This window comes from Saccopteryx leptura, chromosome 6 (genome assembly GCF_036850995.1).
Source record: "Saccopteryx leptura isolate mSacLep1 chromosome 6, mSacLep1_pri_phased_curated, whole genome shotgun sequence".
In the NCBI taxonomy this organism is placed as follows: Eukaryota; Metazoa; Chordata; class Mammalia; order Chiroptera; family Emballonuridae; genus Saccopteryx; species Saccopteryx leptura.
This window is the reverse complement of record NC_089508.1, coordinates 177,722,109-177,741,023: the sequence shown is the minus strand read 5'-3', so window position 1 is coordinate 177,741,023 and position 18,915 is coordinate 177,722,109.

The following is an 18,915-nucleotide window of genomic DNA, read 5'->3' as shown; positions in this document are numbered from 1 at the left end:
TTAGCTTACATGAGACCTAAAACTCTGTCTACAAAGGTGTTGTGCACCTAAAGACAGGTAGTTAGGACATCCCTGTGTAAGTAATGACACAGAGCGTGGTTCAGTGCTGCCTCACTGCCTATCTTTTGGTTCCAGTGCCTTGTCCAAACTCTACACGTTTACCTGTGACTTAAGCACTCCCCCAAAGGAAGGGCTCTTTCAGATTTGGTTCAAGCAGCTATCTTTTAAAACCATGGAGTTCATGTAAGAGCACACTGGAATTTGTTTAATTCACAAAGAGCAAAGAAATGCCACTTGCAATGTGACCTCTCAGCAAGTGCCCGCTGACGGGGGGAGAGAGCCTTTTTAGAACAAGATCAGGATCACCAGAGATGGGATCATGATCAAAGAGATCTACAAGACCCAGAGTGAACTGATGATCAGAAATAGCCACGAACTGATACACTTTCCCCTCACGGATAAGTAGGATTTATGCAAATTGAGATCTTGTTACTTAAACCTTCTTGGAAATTGTGTATGCAAACCTGTTCTAAGCTTTTAACTTCTTCCTTTACTAAATCTGTATTTGTTCCTTAAGCAAAGGTTGTTAATGTAATACATTTCATCAACCCGATACTTAATTGTATATAAAATTTCCTCTTCCTAATAAAAATTTTATTTTCATATTTTATATTCTTTATTTCTCCGTGCAATGTCATTTCAATGTGGTTAAAGAGCCAACCTGAGTTTCTGGGTAGAAAGCAAATGTAACTTCACATTGGAACTAAAGCAACGTTTGATTGTCTTCACACTTGATGTCTCCACCATGAAGGAAAAAAGTACAGTATTTGACAATTTGACCCATTTGACCCCGTCTCATCTTAGTATCACTTTAGTGACTAGATTGGGTTTTGATCACAGACTTGATTCTTAAGACAACTTGGTTGGGGCATCCCTGTGTAAGGAATGGTGTAGCGCGTGATTCAGTGCTTCCTCACTACCTGTCTTTAGGTTAGCCCTGCACCACCAGTTCCTTCTCCAACTTTCTTTCCGGCGGCTGCAATGGCTTGGCAATTCTTTAATTTTCTTTCTCCTCTTTCTCAGTGCTGGGATCAGAGGTCAGAAGTTTAGATCGTTTCCAGATCCTTGGTATAATTTGGCCTGGGAAATACAGGTAGCTCTTATGTTGAAAGGTACCCGATTGCAGATAAGCATGCCTAACTGCAAACGCCCGTATCAGCTCATTTTTAGGTATTCAAACCACTGTTGGCTCTGACTGGAGCTCTACAGACTGAACAGAGCCCTGCCCTATTGGCACTAATTCATCTGCCTCTCCAAGTCATCAAAGAGAAATTCTCTAAGCTTGAAGCCACAACCACTTTCTAATACATCTTACTGCCTTGTGTGTTCTTATTATAGATTGAAAACTAGTGATGTTTGTAACAAGAATAGCCTCCTTTAATAGTGTGTTGAAATGTTAATATGTTTAGGATGTCAGACTGTTCTGTGCTTTGGCTATTTGCAAATAAGCAACATTTTCACTGGAAATAGATTTGGTCCCATCTTTTGAGTCACTGGCTTAGCAAATTTAGAAAGGAAGGAGCAGTGCTTCTCTAAGTGTCTTAGGTGGAACCCACGCTTTTTAAGGTACTCCGACAAGATTTGGTCAAATAAGTTTGGGGAACACATGCTATGCCTCCACCTGGGACCGTGTCAATGATCATTGTTAAGGTTCTGAAAAATCTTGCAGTGAAAAAACACGAACTCTATCACAGTGCTCCCCTAACTTACTACTAACATCTCACAGAGCCCACTTTGGAAAAAACTAATTACAATGAGATCTGGTGGCGTGGCTTTTTAGCTGTTGACTTCACTTACGGTTTTCTGTATTGATCGCCTTTAATTTTTTACTGAGAGAAGCCAGTGGCCAAGTAAAAAGTTATCTGCACTAATTATCTGATGGTCTGGGGAAAAAAACGAAGAACTGATATACTAACAGTTGTAAGTTGTCACTGTTTAAGAACTTGACTTTTTTTTTTTTTTTTTAATATTTCTGAAGCTGGAAATGGGGAGAGACAGTCAGACAGACTCCCACATGCGCCCGACCGGGATCCACCCGGCACGCCCACCAGGGGTGATGCTCTGCCCACCAGGGGGCGATGCTCTGCCCCTCCGGGGTGTTGCTCTGTTGTGACCAGAGCCACTCTAGCACCTGGGGCAGAGGCCAAGGAGCCATCCCCAGCGCCTGGGCCATCTTTGCTCCAATGGAGCCTTGGCTGCGGGAGGGGAAAAGAGAGACAGAGAGGAAGGAGAGGGGGAGGGGTGGAGAAGCAGATGGGCGCTTCTCCTGTGTGCCCTGGCCAGGAATCAAACCCGGGACTTCTGCACGCCAGGCTGACACTCTACCACTGAGCCAACCAGCCAGGGCCGAACTTGACTTTTTAATGAAAATGGAGATTGCATCAGGGACTTCAAGTGGGCAAATGTGCTGATTTCCTCACACAAGTGTATTTTTCAGAGTGTAGTACAGTGATTCCTGAACCAAAAATATAAGCCACTTTTGAAAACTGAAGTTTGGAACTGATTGGGAAATGAAATTCTAGGGATTCTATGAATTACAATATTTTACAGAAGTATGATTTTAATGTGGGCAGGGTAATTTCTGAAAATTCTGACCCATTTTGGGACAGGCTGCTGAGGCACATCCTTTTTTAGCTATCTGAATCATCTTTTCCAGAGTTTAGAAAAATTCCAAAGGCTTTACAATAAAACTAAAATTAAGTTTAGAAGGGAATTACTTCCCATCTAATTCTACTTGATGAAAAAGTCCATATATATCTTCTAGAGAGATTTACTCTTTCTTTTTTAAAAAAAAATTTTTTATTGATCTTAGAGAAAGAGGAAGGGAGAGAGCTAGAAACGCCGATCGGTTTCTGTATGTGCCCTGACCAGGGATCGAACTGGCAACCTTTCATATCAGGACGATGTTCTAACCAACTGAGCCACCCAGCCAGGGCAATCGACTCTATTTCTATGTCCCGCATTCTCATTGCCTGGTCCAACCTTACCTGTCTCCTTTCTGATGTTAAAACACATACAAATCTTAGTAAACTTTACACTAAGTCAGGGGTCCCCAAACTTTTTACACAGGGGGCCAGTTCACTGTCCCTCAGACCATTGGAGGGCCAGACTATAAAAAAAACTATGAACAAATCCCTATGCACACTGCACATATCTTATTTTAAAGTAAAAAAAAACCCAAACGGGAACAAATACAATATTTAAAATAAAGAACAAGTAAATTTAAATCAACCAACTGACCAGTATTTCAATGGGAACTATGCTCCTCTCACTGACCACCAATGAAAGAGGTGCCCCTTCCGGAAGTGCAGCGGGGGCCGGATAAATGGCCTCAGGGGGCCGCATGTGGCCCGCGGGCCGTAGTTTGGGGACCCCTGCACTAAGTGATGGATGCCTATAGGAAACAAGGGAGGGCGGGAGGGCTGTTTGCTACACCTTTATGTCTCTGGCTCCTCTGAAACCATTGTGGGAAAAGTTCTATTTCTAAAAGTAATGAACAGCATCTTCTATGTATTCTTTTTTTAAAGGAAGATCTTTAAAAAGCTACGTGTTTGCCCGTGTTCCCTGAGACACTGTCGGGGAGGCTGAAAACCCGCCCTGGAGACTGTCTTTTTAAAAGCTGTACATTATTACATAGATCACAGGCAATGGAAAGGTGTAGCATGACCAACTGTCCCAGTTTTGCCCAGTACTGAGGGGCAGAGTGTCCAGGGACATGGGACACTCCTGGGCAAACTGAGACAAGCTGGTCACTTTATTCAATGAATAAAATGAGTACAGAATCATCCAGTGGGCTGCCTTACGCAGATTGTACTATCTAGATTTAGAGTTTTAAATTGCCATGCTTCATTCAAAAAGGCAGATTTTAGCTGAATTTGTGTCTGGCCTATTGCCAAGGCCACAGGGTAAGTTATAGGGCATGTGGGGGCTGTAAGAGAACTGGAGATGTTAACCTATGACTCTCAGGGGTGCTTTATCAGATAGCTTCAAGTTTCCTTGGGAGACTAAAAGAAAAATGATCAAAAACAGTACCTTTTCGTGATCTTGTACTTTATAAGGCGGGGAGAGAAAGCATTTTTGTCACTATGGAGTCTCTGTTTTAGATTTTCTTACTGTTTCCCCCCAAATGATAGTGGAATATTGGCCTAGAGTCTTTAGCATAGCACAGGCTGGCCTCCCTTGGCAGAAAATGTGCCAAGGCCAGATCTCTCTTAGGTGCCTCTGAGACCCCCAGCTATAGCAGTGATTTTCAGAAGGGGGTGCTCATTGCCCCACATCCAACGAAAGGGCCTGGGGTACTTGTTGAAAATGCAGCCAAGACACTGGCCGGTTGGCTCAGTGATAGAGCATCGGCCTGGCGTGCAGGAGTCCCAGGTTCGATTCCTGGCCAGGGCACACAGGAGAAGCGCCCATCTGCTTCTCCACCCTTCCCCCTCTCCTTCCTCTCTATCTCTCTCTTCCCCTCCCACAGCCAAGACTCCATTGGAGCAAAGTTGGCCCCAGCACTGAGGATGGCTCTATGGCCTCTGCCTCAGGCTTTAGAATGGCTCTGGTTGCAACAGAGTGACGCCTCAGTTGGGCAGAGCATCGCCCCCTGGTGGGCATGCTGGGTGGATCCTGGTCGGGCGCATGTTGGAGTCTGTCTGACTGCCTCCCCGTTTCCAACTTCAGAAAAATACAGGGAAAAAAAAATGGAGCCAAGTAGAAACAAATATGATCATAGAGACGGCCTGTTCAGGACGCAATTCTGCTGTCCTGAGAGGAACTCGAGTCAGCCTTGCACCAGTCCAGCTTTGGTTAGCTTATCAAACCTGCGTGGAACTGAAAGCCCCGGGAGTCACGCATTCCATCAAAAACAAGTCTGAACAAGCCGGGCACTGTCCCTCAGATACCCAGGCCTTTTTGACGGTTTAGTCCTGAGCACCAGCCACATGTAAACTGAGAACTCCTAGTCATCCATCATGCTTTCGCCCTGCGTGAGGTTAATGCCTCATCTTTTAGAGGCACACAAAGGACCATTTGACTAGGAAAGTCCCACCAAATCCCACTGAAACACACAGCCCACATTTGGATCGTCTGTCTGAGCAGCGTCTTGGTTTGGAAGGCACAGCTGTTGCTGAGATCCCTGAATACAGCCCGCTGTTCTCTGTGGACGCTAGGGTAGATTAGGGTGGTGAACTTGATATACAAGAAAGCCCTCCAGACTGCCCCTTCCTCCAAATAGCCAAGCTGCCAAGAGCCAAAGTGTTTGCCAAAGTATCCCTGTCTGCTTGCCAGTGGGCAGAGCTGGTAGTCATTAAACTTATCGTATGACTGTAGGCACAACAGCACCCCTCACAGAGCCCTTGTTCCATCAAATCAAGAATAGAAAGGGCCCTATTTCACCCTGGAAAGTCCCCTTGGGAATAAACACCTAACCCTTCTGCTTCCTGGGAGCGTGATGATTAGGAGAAGTGGCCTTCTCTGACTCAACCCCCAGAAGTGTGGCTTTTAGAGATTTCCGTGAAACATGAGACATGGACCAAGAACAAAACTGAAATCAGGTTCATGCCTCCAACAGCTGTGGTGTTCAGAGGGTTTCAGATAGAAGAATTTGAGTAACAGCTGCAGACTTAGTCCTTGTTCTTGGGACAGGAGGTGATGGGTGCAAATACAATGGATACACAACTGCCGTGACTATTTTCTCCTTCAGTGAATCCCAAGTTATGTCTTGGATTCTGTGAAGTAAGATGGAAAATTAGTGATCTGCTACAACCTAACCAAAATGAATACATGGAATTACATACCCTCGACCCTTATAACTTCCCAAATTCAGGTTTGTATTTTTGATTAGAGATGCCCCAGACTCACAGAGTTCCAAGAAACTGTAAAGGTGTCTTGTCTACATACGGAAACGGTCATGGTTCCCTTGTGTCATTCCTCATTCTTCTGTCCAGGACAAGCAGTATTAGTCACAGAGCTCTTGCCTTCTTTCACAGGGGTGGTCCAGGTAATCCCTAGCAATGCTATGGAGTTGACACTCAAGATGAAAGTGCGTCCCTGGCCTAGACCAACTCAGGCATTTTACAGACGGAGAACCGAGGGCCAGGGAGGGGAGGAACCTGCCCAGATGACACAGTGAATCAGTGTGTTCATAGGAAGCGAAACGAAGGTCCTGGCGTTCTTAGAAATGCCTGATAAAAAACAAGTCACTGCTTACATATTGTGTTGTACTTGTTCTTTCTTTCTGTCTTCAAAATTGATCAAACTGGTTTTCTAATTCTTTGGGTTTTTCTTACATAAAAGCAAAACATCACATTAGAAATACAAATGAATGAAACAAAAAAACACAGAGAAGTACCACCCATACATAAAAACATTGTGTTAAGTCAAGGTCTAGAGCCCAGATAGATAGATAGATAGATAAATAGATAGATATTGAATATAATCTATCTATCTATCTATCTATCTATCTATCTATCTATCTATCTATCTATCTATACAGATGCTTATATATCTATATTTTTATGAAGGACTAATCAAGTTATCTTTTTAGAGCTCCTGATTACAAGAAATTTTTCTTCTTTTTTTTTTAAAAAAATTTTACTTATTCATTTTAGAGAGGGGAGAGATACTAAGAAAGAGAGAGAGAGAGAGAGAGAGAGAGAGAGAGAAAGGAGGAGCAGGAAGCATCAACTCCCATATGTGCCTTGACCAGGCAATCCCAGGGTTTCGAACCAGCAACCTCAGCATTCCAGGTCAACATTTTATCCACTGCACCACCATAGGTCAGGCACAAGAAATTTTTAACAGAACCACTACTTCAGGTCATACCCTCAAAGTGGATGCATATTGTACATATTGTTTTGTGATCAGATTTGCGATTTTAAATGTTCATCAATTATAATGTCTAAAAATGCATTTGGCTTCTGTCATTAGCCATTTAGACTGTTACCAAACGTTTGCTACTGTAAGTATATCCTGGTTAACTCTGCTCACAAGCTTCATTGTTTTCTTAAGGGCAAACACATTTTTTTTTAATAATTTTATTTTTTTAACACATTTTAAAGGCTTTTGACCCACATTGACAAACTGTTCCCTGATACATCTCGAAGCAGGAGCCCAGCAGTGTCTGAAAACTAAAGTGCCTGGTTTGTTTGTCTTATAGCAATTTTACCAACACAATATCTCATCATTTCTGTTGCTCTTTTGTTCTACCGTCCATATGCTTTGTGTATTACGATAGAGTATAGAATTCCCAAAGGCAAAACCAGACTTTTGCTGTCCCCACAGTGAGAGCAAACTAATAATGAATTAACATTTACTGAAAGTTTACCAAGTGCCGGACATCAGGCATTAGGTCATAGGGTTCACAGCAGCCATTCTGTAGGGAAGCTCAGAAAGGTTGAGCAATATGCCTCACGCCACAATGGACCAAGCTTGGGTAAGTCTGACAAGAGCCTGAACACCCACAACCCCTTTCCCATGCTACCTCCACATAGTTCCAACAAATTTATATTTGTACCAAAATAATTGGTTATTTTCCTCTGCAGGACAGACCCGAGCAACTCAGAAGTTAGCAGCCATAAAAATGGGCTAAAAATGAGGTCTTAGTTCTCCCAGTCAGTCCTGACTGGAATCGCCCCAATAGATTACAGCAATGTTAAGCTGAGTTTGAGAGTATGACCGGGGTAGTATTTTTATTAAGTATTTCTGATGACTGGGAACTCTAAGAAGGAAGCTTGGATTATCCCATACAAAAATACAGCCATCTAAGATTATCAGTGGCATTTCCTTTTTATAGTGGTTGGTGCTAATAATAGCCCCAAACTCCTTGACCCAACTTTCCAGCTTTTTAAAAGAACAGTACTTATGAGAATGAACACTGTGACTGCGGGATTGAGCCAGGGTTTCAGAAGGCTCAGGAGCTTATGGCTGTTAGTCTTTGTGCTGCCCAGGGACCTGATGGGCCCGTGACAGCTGAGTGGGAGCCAGAAAGAGAGACATTCTCCTAACGGAGCGAGGCAGGCATGTGAGGCCGGAGGAGTGAGACCATGAGGGTTTGATGAAGAGCTTAGAACTGAGTCAGGGCATCTGTCCTAGATCCCAGGGAGGGGGGGTGGCAGGGGGTGGCCCATGTTGTCACAGTCCTTTCGGCTACCCTGCTCCTGCCAGGCCCGTGTGCCATGTCTGACAGGGGACCCGAGGAGGGACTGCAAGCTCTAAGAGTGTCAAAGGTCTGGACAAAAAGGAGAGTGATTTTATGAATTAATGTGTTCCCTGAAGGTTTCCTACCCTTGCCTACTCCTGTGTTTCATCCACCCCTGTCGGCCTATGGAGGCTTCTCCCTGCCACAGGGCCTGGGGCACAATCCACCATGTTTCAAGGCTCTTTTTTTTTAAAAAGCCACTTTTGGGAGGTGTAATAATATGCACCCATTTTAAGTGTGCATGCTGACAGATGTGGACGACCCATACAACCACCACCACAATCTAGACAGAACCCTTCCATCATCTTGAGAAATTCTTATCTGCCCTTTCCAGCCAATCCCTAGCCCAGCCACCACCGATCTTTCTGTCACTATAGCTTAGCTTTGCATTTTTTATCATTTCATAGAAATTGAACTATATGTCATATTCTGTCTCAGACTTCCTCTACTCAGCAAAGATGTTTCTGAGATTCATCAATGTTACATATATTCAGAGTTCTTTTTGACTGCTGATAATATAAGTAATATACTACTGTATGGATGAGCCACAGTCTCTCTAGCCATCTGAGTTTGCCAGTTTTGATTATTATGAACGAAGTTCCTGTGCACTTTCTTTTTTTTATTATTATTATAAATAAATTTTTATTTTAATGGGGTGACATCAATAATTCAGGGTATATATATTCAAAGAAAACATTTCCAGGTTATCTTGTCATTTAGTTCTGTTGCATACCCATCACCCAAAGAGAGATCGTCCTCTGTCACCCTCTACCTGTGCACTTTCTTATAAAAATCCTTTTGTGGGCATATGCATTCATTTCCCTTGGGCGAACACCTAGGAGTGGAATTGTTGGGTCAAAAAAGAAGTGTATGTTTAACTTAATTTAAGAAATGGCCAGACTGTTTGCCAAACTGGGCTACCTGAAAAATTCCTGTTCTTACTCATCTTCACCAATACCTGGTATTATTACTCGTTTTAACTTCAGTCATTCTCAGTGGTGTAAAGTGGTATCTCTCATAGTGGTTTTAATTTGCATTTCCCTGCTAACTGATCATGTTGAACATCTTTTCATGTGTTTTTTGTGTCATTTATAGATCTTTTTGGGAGGGTCTGTTGAATCTTTTATCTTTTTTTTTTTTTTTAGTTATCTTCTTTTGTTGACTTTTTGGAGTTCCTTACATATTTTGGTTAAAAGTCTTTTATTTGCATCACATTTTCTTCCAGATTGTGGCTTGTTATTTTGGTTTCTCATCAGTGTCTTTGAAAATGCAGAAGTTTTTGTTGTTGTTCTCTTTTTAAAAATTTTAATGGGGTGACATTGATAAATCAGGGTACATAGGTTGAGAGAAAATATCTCCAGGTTATTTTGACATTTGATTATGCTGCATACCCCTCACCTAAAGTCAAACTGTCTTCTGTCACCTTCTATCTGGTTTTCTTTGTGTCGCTTCCCTCCCTCCCTCCCCCCACTCCGGGTAACCACCACCCTCTTGTCCATGTCCCTGAGTCTCATTTTTATATGCCACTTATGTATGGAATTATATAGTTCTTAGCTTTTTCTGATTTACTTATTTCACTCAGTATAATGTTATCAAGGTCCATCCATGTTGTTGTAAATGATCCGATGTCATCATTTCTTATGGCTGAGTAGTATTCCATAGTGTATATGTACCAAAGCTTTTTAACCCACTCGTCCACTGACAGACACTTAGGCTGTCTCCAGATCTTCGCTATTGTGAACAATGCTGCCACAAACATGTGGGTGCATTTCTCCTTTTGAAACAGTGCTATGGTGTTCTTAGGGTATATTCCTAAAAGTGGGATAGCTGGGTCAAAAGGCAGTTCGATTTTGAATTTTTTGAGGAATCTCAATACTGTTTTCCACAGAGGCTGCACCAGTCTGCATTCCCACCAGCAGTGAAGGAGGGTTCCCTTTTCTCCACATCCTCGCCAGCACTTATTCTGTATTGTTTTGTTGATGAGCGCCATTCTGACTGGTGTGAGGTGATATCTCATTTCTCTAATGATCAGTGATGTTGAGCATTTTTTCATATGCCTATTGGCCATCCGTATGCCCTCTCTGGAGAAGTGTCTATTGATTTCTTTTGTCCAGTTTTTGATTGGATTGTTTGTTTTCCTGGTGTTGAGTTTTACAAGTTCTTTATAAATTTTGGTTATTAACCCCTTATCAGACGTATTGTCGAATATGTTCTCCCATTGTATAGTTTGTCTTTTTATTCTGTTCTTATTGTCTTTAGCTGTGCAAAAGCTTTTTAGTTTGATATAGTCCCATTTGTTTATCCTGTCTTTTATTTCACTTGCCCGTGGAGATAAATCGGCAAATATATTGCTGCGAGAGGTGTCGGAGAGCTTACTGCCTATATTTTCTTCTAAGATGCTTCTAGTTTCACGGCTTACATTTAAGTCTTTTATCCATTTTGAGTTTATTTTTGTGAATGGTGTAGTTTGGTGGTCTAGTTTCATTTTTTTGCAGGTAGATGTCCAATTTTCCCAATACCATTTGTTAAAGAGGCTGTCTTTACTCCATTGTATGCTCTTACGTCCTTTGTCAAATATCAGTTGTCCATAAAGGTGTGGGTTTATTTCTGGGTTGTCTGTTCTGTTCTATTGATCTATATGCCTGCTCTTATGCCAGTACCAGGCTGTTTTGAGTACAATAACTTTGTAGTATAACTTGATATCAAGAAGTGTGATACCTCCCACTTTATTCTTCCTTTTCAAGATTGCTGAGGCTATTCGTGTTCTTTTGTGGTTCCATATAAATTTTTGAAATATGTGTTCTATATCTTTGAAGTATGTCTTTGGAATTTTAATTGGTATTGCATTGAATTTATAAATTGCTTTGGGTAATATAGACATCTTAATGATGTTTATTCTTCCTAATCATGAGCATGGTATATGCTTCCACTTGTTTGTATCTTCCTTGATTTCTTTTATCAATGTTTTATAATTTTTCAAGTACAAGTCTTTAACCTCCTTGGTTAAATTTACTCCTCGGTACTGTATTTTTTTTCTGTATTTTTTTCTGAAGCCGGAAACAGGGAGAGACAGTCAGACAGACTCCTGCATGCGCCCGACTGGGATCCACCCGGCACGCCCATCAGGGGGCGACGCTCTGCCCACCAGGGGGCATTGCTCTGTTGCGACCAGAGCCACTCTAGCGCCTGGGGCAGAGGCCGAGGAGCCATCCCCAGAGCCCGGGCCATCTTTGCTCCAGTGGAGCCTCGGCTGCGGGAGGGGAAGAGAGAGACAGAGAGGAAGGAGAGGGGGAGGGGTGGAGAAGCAAATGGGCGCTTCTCCTGTGTGCCCTGGCCGGGAATTAAACCCGGGACTTCTGCACGCCAGGCCGATGCTCTACCACTGAGCCAACCGGCCAGGGCCAGTACTGTATTTTTTGGTTGCAATAGTGAAGGGGATTGTTTCCTTAATTTCTCTTTCTGACAGATTATTGTTGGTGTATAAAAATGCCTCCCTCTGATTTCTGAGTGTTAATTTTATATCCTGCCACCTTGCTGAATTCATTTATCAGGTCCAGTAGTTTTTGGAGGAGACTTTAGGGTTTTCTATATACGATATAATATCATCTGCAAATATTGATAGTTTTACTTCTTCTTTTCCAGTTTGGATGCCTTTTATTTCTTCTTATTGTCTGATTGCTGTAGCTAGGACTTCCAGAACTATGTTGAATAACAGTGGTGAAAGGGGGCACCCTTGCCTTGTTCTTGATCTTAAGGGAATTGCTTTTAATTTTTGCCCATTGAGTATGATGTTGGCTGTGGGTTTGTCATAGATGGCCTTTATCATGTTGAGGTATGTTCCCTGTATCCCCACTTTGCTGAGTTTTGATCATGAATGGGTGCTGGATTTTATCAAATGCTTTTTCTGCATCTATTGAAATTATGTGGTTTTTCTCCTTTTGTTTATGTGATGAATCACATTGATTGAATTGCAAATATTGTACCAGCCTTGCCTCCCCAGAATAAATCCACTTGATCATGATGTATGTTTTCTTTCATATACTACTGGATCTAGTTTGCTAATATATTTTTTTCTTACAGAGGCAGAGAAAGACAGGGACAGACAGACAGGAACGGAGAGAGATGAGAAGCATCAATCATCAGTTTCTCATTGCGCGTTGCGACTTCTTAGTTCATTGATTGCTTTCTCACATGTGCCTTGACCGCGGACCTTCAGCAGACCGAGTAACCCCCTGCTGGGGCCAGCGACCTTGGGTCTAAGCTGGTGAGCTCTTTGCTCAAGCCACATGAGCCCGCGCTCAAGCTGGCTACCTCGGGGTCTTGAACCTGGGTCCTTCCGCATCCTTTCCGACGCTCTATCCACTGCGCCACCACCTGGTCAGGCTGGTTTGCTAATATTTTGTTGAGGGTTTTAGCATCTAAATTCATCAGGGATATTGGCCTATAATTTTCTCTCTTTGTATTGTTTTTGCCTGGTTTTGGAATCAGAATTATGCTTGCCTCATAAAAGAAGCTTGGAAGTCTTCCTTCCTCTTGAATTTTTTGAAATAGCTTGAGAAGGATAGGAGTTAGTTCTTCTTTGAATATTTAGTAGAATTCACTTGTGAAGCCATCAGGCCCAGGACTTTTCTTTGTTGGGAGTTTTTGATAACTGTTTCGATTTCTTTTGTTATAATCGGTCTGTTTAGGTTTTCTGATTCTTCCAGATTAATTTTTGGAAGATTATATGTTTCAAGGAATTTGTCCATTTCATCTAGGTTGTCTAATTTTTTGGCATACAGTTCTTCATAGTATTTTCTTACAATATTTTGTATTTCTGTTGCATCAGTTGTTATTTCTCCACTCTCATTTCTAATTTTATTTATTTGACTCCTCTCTTTTTTTCTTGGTGAGTCTGGTTAAAGGTTCATCAATCTTGTTTACCTTTTCAAAGAACCACATCCTGGTTTCATTGATCCTCTGTATTGTTTCTTTAGCCTCTATGTCATTTATTTCCGCTCTGATCTTTATTATCTCCTTCCTTCTACTACCTCTGGGCTTTACTTGCTGTTCTTTTTCTAGTTCTTTTAGATGCAAGGTCAAGTTGTTTATTTGAGCTTTCTCTAGTTTTTGTTTTTTTAAACAGGGACAGAGAGAGAGAGTCAGAGAGAGGGATAGATGGGGACAGACAGACAGGAATGGAAAGAGATGAGAAGCATCAATCATCATTTTTTCATTGCTGTTGTGACACCTTAGTTGTTCATTGATTGCTTTTTCATATGTGCCTTGACCGTGGACCTTCAGCAGACGAGTAACTCCTTGCTCGAGCCAGCAACCTTGAGTTCAAGTTGGTGAGCTTTTTGCTCAAGCCAGATGAGCCCGCGCTCAAGCTGGCAACCTCGGGGTCTCAAACCTGGGTCCTCTGCATCCCAGTCCGAAGCTCTATCCTCTATGTCACCACCTGGTCAGGCAATTTTGAGCTTTTTCTAGCTTCTTAAGGTATGCCTGTAATGCTATGAACTTCCCTCTTAGGACTGCTTTTGCTCTGTCCCATAAATTTTGAGCTGGTGTATGCTCATTATCATTCGTTTCTAAGAATTTTTTTATTTCTTCTTTGATCTCATTGTTAACCCATTCATTATTTAATAACATGCTATTTAGTTTCCAAGTGTTTGAGTATTTTTTAGTTTTTCTGTTGTGGTTGATTTCTAGTTTCATGCCATTGTGATCAGAGAAAATGCTTGATATGATTTCAATATTTTTAAATTTGTTGAGACTGCTTTTGTGCTCTAACATGTGGTCTATCCTAGAAAATGTACTATGAGCACTTGAAAAGAATGTATATCTGCTGATTTAGGGTGAAAGGTTCTGAAGATACCTATTAAATCCAGTTGATCTAGTATGTCCTTTAAGTCTGTCCTTTCTTTGTTAATTTTCTTTCTTGAGGATTTATCTAGTGATGTTAGTGGGGTATTGAAATCCCCTACTATTATAGTATTGCTGTTGATCTCACCCTTTATATCCATCAAAGTCTGCTTTATATATTTAGGTGCTCCTATGTTAGGTGCGTAGATATTTATAATGGATATATCTTCTTGCTGGATTGCTCCCTTTATCATTATGTAGTGGCCTTCTTTATCTCTTACAATAGCCTTTGTTTTAAAGTCCACTTTGTCTGATATAATTATTGCTACTCCAGCTTTTTTTTGTTTCCATTTACATGAAATATTTTTTCCATCCTTTTACCTTCAGTCTATGTGCATCTTTTGTTCTAAGGTGTGTCCCTTATAGACAGCATATGTATGGGTCCTGTTTTCTTATCCACGCAGCTACCCTATTTCTTTTGATTGGATCATTCAATCCATTTACATTTAAGGTTATTATTGATATGTAGTTGTTTATTGCCATTTTACTCTTTAAAGCTGTATTCTTTTTTTGCTATATTCTTTTCCCCCTTTGATCTGTTTACAACAGGCCCCTTAGCATTTCTTGCAGCATTGGTTTGGTTGTAGTGAATTCCTTGAGTTGTTTTTTTTTGTCTGAGAAGCTTTTTATTTCTCCTTCAATTTTAAACGATAGCCTTGCTGGATAAAGTAGTCTTGGTTGTAGGCTCTTGTTCTGCATTACTTTGAATATTTCTTGCCATTCCCTTCTGGCTTCAAGTGTTTCTGTTGAGAAGTTGGATGTCATCCTTATGGGGGCTCCTTTGTAGGTGATAGCCTTTTTTTCTCTAGAGCTTTTAATATTTTCTCTTTATCACTTATCTTTGGTATTTTAATTATGATGTGTCTTGGTATAGATTTCTTTGAGTTTCTCTTTAATGGAATTCTCTGTGCTTCTTGAACTTGTGAGAGTTTTTCCTGCATTAATTTAGGGAAGTTTTCAGCTATGATATGATTTATCAAAGTCTCTATCCCTTGTTCTTTCTCTTCTTCTTCAGGAACCCCTATGATGTGGATGTTATTTCTCTTCTTGTTGTCATAGAGCTCTCTTAGAGTTTCCTCAAACTTTTTGAGTCTCTTCTTTTTTCTGCTCTGCTTCCATGCCTTCATTTATTTTGTCCTCTAACTCGCTGATTCAATCCTCAGCTTCATCCATCCTGCTTTTAATTCCTTCCATTGTGGTTTTCATTTCTGATATTGTATTTGTCATTTCTGACTGATTCTTTTTTATTATTTCAATGTCCTTTTATATTTGCTAGGTCTTTATTTAGGTGTTCGTAATGACCATTTATTATTGTTCTAAGATCTTTGAGCATCCTAACAATCATTATTTTAAACTCTGTATCTGGTAATTTGGTTATATCTGACTCATTCAGGTCCTTTTCTGGGGATTTCTCTTGATTCATTTGTGTTGCATTTCTCTGACTTCTCATTTTGTCTGTGTATAAGAAGGTTTTGGCCACTGGAGTCCACTGGTTGTGGCTTCTGTGTTCCCTAGGTGTGGTTGTCTGCAGGCCTTCCACTCCTTCTGCCACTGCTGCTTAGGGCATTGAGGTATGGGTAGTGCCGGTGCCAGCCGGCTGGGGTTGTTGCTGTGGTTTCCGCCTCTCCTCCACGGGATGGGCTATGATCATGTGCCCGGTCTACAAGCCTCTTCGGTCTCCACCTTTGCCCCACCCCGCAGGTGGGGTTATGCTCTGCACCTGGGCTGCAAGCAAGCCTCGGCACCACAGGCAGGGGTGAGCACCTCTGCTCAGCTGCGGGTCTCCACCTCTTTCCGGGCTTTTTCCCTGCTCCTGCAGGAGGAGCCATTCATGGCTGGGCTGCAAGCCTCCGCTCTGCTGGCCAGGCGGGGCTGTGCATCGGCGCTCAGTCACGGGTTTCTGCCTGTTCTGGGCTTTTGCCCTGCCCCTGTGGGAGGAGCCGGCTCATGCCTCGGGCCTGGTGAGGCTGTGTGCCCAGGGGCCCTTGCTCAGCAGCGGGTCTCCACCCCTTCCGGGGCTCCTGCATGCCCAGGGGCCCTTGCTCAGCAGCGGGTCTCCTCCTCTTCCCTGCCCTCCACCTGCGGGGGATTGCAGGCAACCCATAGCTGGGCCTGACCACTTTCACGTGTACTCTCTGCCCTGGCTGGGCAAGACTAAACTCACACTCGGGCCTCAGACATAGTCAGCTGGCTTGTGCCCTTGCATCCCACTGCCACCTGCCCTCCAGTGAGCTGTCAGCCGTGTGGGTGGGGGCGCGGAAGCTCAGACCCTAACACTCCATACTGTAGCTCCCTCCTTCTAAGCGGCTCTGCTCTGAGTGCTGCGGGAGACCTTGTTTGGCTGGTGTCCTGCTTCTCTTTGCTGGTATTGCTGGTGCCAGGGGAAATATTTGCTTCAGATTTGGGGAGTGACACAACCCAGGGGTTAGGGTGGTTATCCTAACAGTGTAAGTGTTTCTCCCTGTGCCTCCTAGATTACACTCTCTTCTCACTGCTCCGGTCCTCTCCTCTCTCCTCTCCCCCAGAGCCCCGGGTGGATGGTTGTGAGAGAGGTTTTCTGCGCGGTCCCTTCAAGAAGAATCCTGGGTCTGAGAAATCTGTCTCTTTCTCACAAACAGTATCCTGACTTGTTTCACAGCTAAATACTGTCCCTAAGCCTCTTCTAGGCTCTGGGGCTGCAGGCTGGGGCTTTGTTCCTGGGGCTCAGGACCCTCCCCTCTCCACTAAACTCACTTCCCACCATGCAAGTCTCTCTGGGCTGCCATTTGCTCCAGGGAGCTGGGCAGCCCTCTCCGTGTTTCCGCTTTTCCTACCAGTCTCAGTGTGGCTTCTTCATTGTTCCTTGCTTAAAGAATCCTCTTAGTTTAGTCCAAAGTTGGTTTTTCCAGATGATGGTTATTAAAATTAAGTTGTAATTCACTTTGGTTCTGGGAGGTGGAAGTTGGTACATCTGCCTACTACATCACCATCTTGCCGCTCTGTTGTTGTTGTTTTGATGAAATCTAACTTATCAGGTTTTCTCTGTGGATAATGCCTTTATGTCTTGACTATGAAATCTTTGTCTACTTCAAGATTGTGAATATTTTCTCTTATGATGTCTTCAAGAACTTTGTAGTTTTAGCTTTCACTTTTAGCTCTATGATTTATTTCCAGGTAATTTTTTGTGCATGATGTAAAGATCAAGATTCCTTTTTTCATATGAATATCCAGTTGTTCCAGCACGATTGATTAAAAAGATCATTCATTCTTTTTCCATTTAATTCTGTGAACACTTCTGTCAAAAATTTGCTAAACATAAATGTGGGTTTATTTCTGACCCTGCTACTCACTAGCTTCCTGACCTGGGATAAAGACTTTGCCTCTCTGAGGCTCCATTTCTTTATCTGTAAAATGGGATAAGAGTGCTTACTTCTAAGGTACTTTTTCCATTCAGAGAATAAATCTTTATAAAATACTGTTAATTGTGCTCAGCATAGAGGTCCTATCTAACTCTAGACTGTTGTTATTCCTGGTCTGAATACTAACATCAATTATATTTACATAGCTATTTTCCATTTACAAGGTATTTTTAATGTATTCCTTGGTATGATCTTGTCCTATTCCATCTCAAGCTTTAAGACCCCTGACAGAAAGAGCTGCAAGACAGTCATCCTTGCACTTAATCTGTACTCAGTAGACACTGTCATTTTTTGAGGGTCAGGGCTGTGTCTTACCTTTCTTTTCATTCTCTTGCAGTGCCTAGATAGTACGTGGCCACACACACACCAAGTGCTCAATGGGAGTGTGATTCAATCTAATAGAACAAGAATTTATCTGAGATCTTGAAATAGTCATGTTTCAATCTTTACTCTTATGTCTCTTTCTCCTCGCAGAGATCTCATGGTCTGAACCAGCATTGATGATCAGCCCATGACTCCCACATTCCACCGCCTGCCTGGCTTGCTTCCATCCTTCCTTATGTTTCCAACACCCTCACACTTAAAATGTTGAAAACCATATTCATGGGAGGTATCTGAGTCAACGCTCTTTTGGTTACAAGAAGCAGAAACTCATTCAAATTAGCTCAGATAGAAAGCAGTGCTTATTGAAAAGCTGTAGTGGTACCTCTCACACAAATGGAGGGTGGAGACCCAAAGAGGCTTGCAGGACAGCTTGCTTGATTTGGGTAACCAGAGGAGAGCCTCTTAAAACAATAGCATTTGAAATGAAGTCTGGCTGTATTTGAAAAGGTGAACATGGGGTGAAAGTCTTTTCCAGTAGTTAGAACATCTTGGCTAAAGACAAGGAGAGGAGTGTACTAGCCCTTCACAAATACTGCTTGTTGCTGTGGTTATTTGGGAATCCAACTTGTCTTGCCAACTGGATTCTGAGCATGAACCTGATCTTATGTTTCTTTATATTGATTTGGAACAAAATGGTAACAAAGATAATCACCACCACCAGCACAACTATTTATTCAGCACTTATGATGTGCCAGTTATAGTGCTAAATACTTTTGCATGTTTTTTTTCCTAATCCTTAGAGCACTTTTGAAATTTTTAGATGAGGAATTTGAAGCTCATGGAGGCGTGTTCTTTAACTTGATCAAAGTGATAACTTAAAAAGCATGTAAGAGGAGAGACTGGAATCCAACACAGGTCTGCCTGTTCCCAGAGTCCCTTAATCTTGAACCCTAAAACTTCTTTAGAACCTGGTCTTAACCCTCGGCTTGCTTGTTGAATGAAAAAGGCTCCTTGTGGTTAATATTGGAAATTTCGCTGCAG